Here is a 6,000-nt window from a genome sequence, read left to right as displayed (position 1 = left end):
TGTCCTGGGGCTCTGTGGGGTCTGTTTGTGTTTGTGAACAGAGCCCCAGGACCAGCTTACTTAGGAGACTCTTCTCCAAGTTCATCTCTCTGTAGGTGATGGCTTTGTTATGGAAGGTTTGGGAATCGCTTCCTTTTAAGTGGTTATAGAATTTAATGGCTCTTTTCTGGATTTTGATAATTAGCGGGTATTGGCCTAATTCTGCTCTGCATGCATTATTTGGTGTTTTACATTGTACACAGAGGATGTTTTTGCAGAATTCTGCATGCAGAGTCTCTATTTGGTGTTTGTCCCATTTTGTGAATTCTTGGTTGGTGAGCGGACCCCAGACCTCACAACCATAAAGGGCAATGGGTTCTGTAACTGATTCAAGTATTTTTAGCCAGATCCTAATTGGTATGTCAAATTTTATGTTCCTTTTGATGGCATAGAAGGCCCTTCTTGCCTTGTCTCTCAGATCGTTCACAGCTTTGTGGAAGTTACCTGTGGCGCTGATGTTTAGGCCGAGGTATGTATAGTTTTTTGTGTGCTCTAGATGGAATTTGTATTTGTGGTCCTGGCAACTGGACCTTTTTTGGAACACCATTATTTTTGTCTTACTGAGATTTACTGTCAGGGCCCAGGTCTGACAGAATCTGTGCAGAAGATCTAGGTGGTGCTGTAGGCCCTCCTTGGTTGGTGACAGAAGCACCAGATCATCAGCAAACAGTAGACATTTGACTTCAGATTCTAGTAGGGTGAGGCCGGGTGCTGCAGACTGTTCTAGTGCCCTCGCCAATTAGTTGATATATATGTTGAAGAGGGTGGGGCTTAAACTGCATCCCTGTCTCACCCCACGGCCCTGTGGAAAGAAATGTGTGTGTTTTTTTGCCAATTTTAACCGCACACTTGTTGTTTGTGTACATGGATTTTATAATGTTGTATGTTTTCCCCCCAACCCCACTTTCCATAAATTTGTATAGCAGACCCTCATGCCAAATTGAGTCAAAAGCTTTTTTGAAATCAACAAAGCATGAGAAGACTTTGCCTTTGTTTTGTTTTGTTTGTTAATTAGGGTGTGCAGGGTGAATACATGGTCTGTTGTACGGTAATTTGGTAAAAAGCCAATTTGACATTTGCTCAGTACCTTGTTTTCACTGAGGAAATTAACTAGTCTGCTGTTAATGATAATGCAGAGGATTTTCCCAAGGTTTCTGTTGACGCATGTCCCACAGTAGTTATTTGGGTCAAATATGTCTCCACTTTTGTGGATTGGGGTGATCAGTCCTTGGTTCCAAATATTGGGGAAGATGCCAGAGCTAAGGATGATGTTAAAGAGTTTAAGTATAGCCAGTTGGAATTTGTGGTCTGTATATTTTATAATTTCATTGAGGATACCATCAACACCACAGGCCTTTTTGGGTTGAAGGGTTTGTATTTTGTCCTGTAGTTCATTCAATGTAATTGGATAATACAGTGGGTTCTGGTAGTCTTTAATAGTTGATTCTAAGATTTGCATTTGATCATGTATATTTTTTTGCTGTTTGTTCTTTGTTATAGGGCCAAAAAGATTGGAGAAGTGGTTTACCCATACATCTCCGTTTTTGATAGATAGCTCTTCGTGTTGTTGTTTGTTTAGTGTTTTCCAATTTTCCCAGAAGTGGTTAGAGTCTATAGATTCTACAATTACATTGAGCTGATTTCTTACATGCTGTTCCTTATTTTTCTGTATTGTTTTATTGATTCACCATAGTGAAGGCATAGGCTCAGGTTTTCTGGGTCTCTATGTTTTTGGTTGGATAGGTTTCTCAATTTCTTTCTTAGGTTTTTGAATTCTTCATCAAACCATTTGTCATTGTTGTTACTTTTCTTTGGTTTTCTGTTAGAGATTTTTTAGATTTGATAGGGAAGCTGAGAGGTCAAATATAATGTTTAGGTTTTCTACTGGCAAGTTTACACCTTCACTATTACAGTGGAACGTTTTGTCCAGGAAGTTGTCTAAAAGGGATTGAATTTGTTGTTGCCTAATTGTTTTTTGGTAGGTTTCGAAACGACTTTCCTTCCATCTATAGCATTTCTTAAAATTATTCAGTTCCTTTGGCTTTGATGCCTCATGATTGACTATTGCTTGAGGGAGATTTTTTAGTGAACTATGTGCTAAACAACGTTAAATCACGGACGTCTCTGTTGCTAGGCAAGAACTAAGAATGGTTCCTTTCACTGGGCTTGTGATTGTGTGAAATGGGGATTTGACCTAGGGTCGAATTGCTCACTCTTACCTAAATCCATGGCTGTCTTACCTTATCAGAGACTGAAACCAGACTGTTGCCAAATGCATCTCTCATCAAACAAAGGTTCTGAGAGCGGAGCCAAAGTTGAACAGCATTTAGACTAGTCATGAGTAATTGCAGCGTGGTGGGAGGGGAAGAGGAGTAGGTTTGGGTGTGTTTGAAAGATTAAGTGTGAACCTGTCATGTCCAACAATTAATCTTCAGGTCAAGCTCAGGAAAGCTGGGGTTGAACAGAGTTTAAACTAAACATGAGTGTTTTTGCAAGATAAGGGATTGATTGATTGTATTACTATTGATTCTGAACTGAATACAAGTTGAATTTAGCCGCCATCATAGACAAAGGAAGTGGGCGGAGCGATAGAGAGCGGGAAACTGAAGAGGGAGGGATTTTAAGCTAGGATGTGTGTGAATGAGACTATATAGAGGGGGAGCAAAGAGAGAGAAAATGGGCTACTCTGCAGACTAGCCTGGCTTTGTTGACATTTTAATAAAGTCAAATCTTGATTCTACAAAAACTCTGGAAGAACTTTAATTTTAATAAAGTATAGTGATTATTTTCCACAACATAATTGGCACCCCAGATGGGACTGGGAAGAGATTGTTGAGTGCTTCGCCATCAGAGGAGGTTTTGACGAATCACACAGATACAGTGGCTACTGTTAAATAAAGTTAAGCGACGTTCTTACTTCTAGCATAGAAAAGCTGTGTGTTTCGATCAAGCTGAATCTGAGGGGTCTCTCCAGCATTAAGGACTACATTTAGCAAAAGTACAGAGTTTTTGTTGGAATGAGAAATAAGCATGCATGCAATGTTATTGTTGATAAGTGTAAATAAGTTAAATCCTGTGGTACCGCTGTGGAGAGCTAGGGTTAGCACTCCAGAGGACTGAATGGGCAGGAGGCTAGCCAAGAGTTGTACATAAGATTGAGAGGGCCTACGGTACCGCTCTAAAGTGGAGTTTATTGTTAGAGGTCTGCTCGGGTAGGTGTGCATAATCCTGTGTGTGGTGATGCAAAAGTTAGACAGGGCCAATCGGGTAAAAAAGTAGGTCATCCTGAGTAGGTGACACCACCGCGCCGGTCATCTCAGGTAGGTGGACGGTTGTGAACAGCCACCAGGGCTTCAAAGTATAGAGAAATAATTAGATAGAGTAGGTCTGCTCATCTCGTACGGGGGAATGGTTTGCTTGAGCGGCTGTGGTTCATTCAATTGTGATTAAGTTGTATGTTTCATCTGTCTCATTCAGGTTGCTCATTTGGTCAGTTTGATCAATTAGCTTTGTTCAAACGTCTGATACATTTGTTCTTCCGTCTGATTCATTTAAGCACGAGTGGCTGCTTATCTGTGTGAGTGATCGGACAATAAAAATAAATCCTGCAAATAATAGCCTTTTCTTTGTGGAGGAAGTGTCAGGAAAGGGACAATATTTTAGGTCGTTTGAAGCATCTAAGGCTGGTGGAGAAAAGGCAAGCCCAATCTTGCATTAGGAAGAGGATAATTAATAGTATGTGGATATTCATTTATTAACGGAGTCTTTATCAGGAGGGGTATGAGTAATCTTGTTGGAGGAACAGGTCACGTGTACGGGGGTGATCATATGACGTCAACACCTTGTATTTCGGTCAAGCTTTTAGGGGGTCATTATATTTGGGAAATTTAGAAGTAATGTAGGATTATGGTAAAATTGACCATAGTGAAATGTCAAATGTTGATAGGGTTAACATTCCAAATTTGGGCACTGTAATAGAATACAATTTTCCTTTAGGTTGTACGAATATTGATTGTGTGTTGGGAAATAGCGTTGTGCTATGAGAGTCGTGTGAATATGGGAATGAGTTAATCTGAAGTTTGGAGAATAAACTGTTGATATAATGATATCTTGGGGTTTGTAAAAACATTGCCTGTCATAGAATATTGTGAGATGTTAGTTCAGGGAATAGTGACCAGTCTATAGGATTCTAGGAGGAGTCTATGACTGAGGGCAGGGGTCTAGGTAGTTACAGTTGATGTTCCGCTGGGACTAGATTATGGTAAACTAACTTGTGGCAATAAATAGTCATTAGAAATACGAATGGTTTGGTTGATATGAATATATTAAAATATGATGAATGTTATGTGCGGGTAATTGATTACTAGAGATTGGATAAAAGTGGAATAATATATAAATGCTGACTTGCGCACCCGAAACGTAGATGTACGTGAGGGGTGGGAGACAGTACATAGATCATTTGATAGAAATAAGATTAAGCTTTATAATAACTATCTATCATTCTGGAGCAGAGGTGATATTGTAAAGGAATTTAAGTATATTAGGGGGAAAAAACATAATCCATTTGATTAAATTCGTTAGATCTGTTTCCAAATTAATGAATGTAGATTTGACTCGTTGACTGCTAAATCATTCCCTTTCAGCTTGTGAGATGTCCTGTAAAGCTATTTTCTAATAAGTGTGGTATGTGCCAGATGCTAAGACTACAGATCATTATAATTGGAATAAAGGAGGATTTACTTGTCATTTCAATAAAGCATAGATCCTGCATTACTGACTAAAATCTAGATTTTCTGATTATAGTTCAACTATGGTTATGGGTTGTGTAGATTTATACAGTCAGTGTTGATTTTGTGATGTAAGACTGAGATTTAGTAGTTTACGGGGTTCGAATTGAACGACTCACTTATTCAACAGGAATAGTGGGAGGAGTAAGAGAGTCATTTTTTGTGTTGCCTAATGAGTTGATAGTTTAAAAACTACTGAGAATAGAGTTGTAATGTGGACTATTGAATTGAATATGGATATGAATTAAATGTATGCTTGTCAAATATAGCAAGAATTTGTTTTATTAATTAGAGCCTAATCAGAAAAGACAGTTACATACATTTAATAGCGGACTGGCAATTGCGATAGAGCTGTGGCAATGATTTGAATTGATAACTAAGGAAAGTGATTTAATAGGGAAGTTAGAATTGCAACGGTGAATTGTTTGGGTAGACTGAAAGGAAAGTAATGTCATTTAGTAATATGAATGCAAATATACTATTAGTTATGGGTGGTTTGTGAATAGACTTTACTAATGCCATGTTCTAGTTCGCGGGTAAAAGAGAGACAGTCCAGTGAGTACGTAAGAGACATTTGAAGCAGAAGTCTGAATAGTTGAATGGAAAACATTTATTTGACTAATTGTAATTGTTATTACTTTATTCTATAAGTTTGCGTAACACCAGTGACGTATGCAAATAGTTAATTAATTCTAAAACTATCATTTGTTTTCGTTACGTGGACCAGTGGATTGCAAGTAGCTTTAACTATTATGCTGATGGGATAGCACCAATTTATTGTGGGGTCTAGATTTGTTAAACAACACAATTATATTTTAACTAAAGTAATCCAATAAGCTACAATTATAACATTATCAGGAAAAGGCACAAGCTAATGCGAAACAGCTATTACCTATGTCATTGATTCAGTAATAGGACCAGGATGATAGTAATAATAGAAATCTAGGTAGGAGAATTTAGGATAGGGACTAGCTGTCCAGATATAGACAAGTAAAAGAGAAAGACAAAAGAGGATGAGTTAGGGAATAAATGCCAAGACGAAGATTAGAACGAGAACCAGCCGCATTTATGTATAGGATAAGTGGAGATAGAATAGTGGATTACACAGTGACGGGAAATATAAAAATAATAACGTATGATATAGATATACTGAAAGACAGGACAATAAGGTATA

Source organism: Coregonus lavaretus (genome assembly GCF_964263955.1).
Source record: "Coregonus lavaretus genome assembly, chromosome: 36".
NCBI classification, from domain to species: Eukaryota; Metazoa; Chordata; class Actinopteri; order Salmoniformes; family Salmonidae; genus Coregonus; species Coregonus lavaretus.
The sequence above is the reverse complement of the archived record's forward strand: the minus strand, read 5'-3'. Positions refer to the sequence as shown.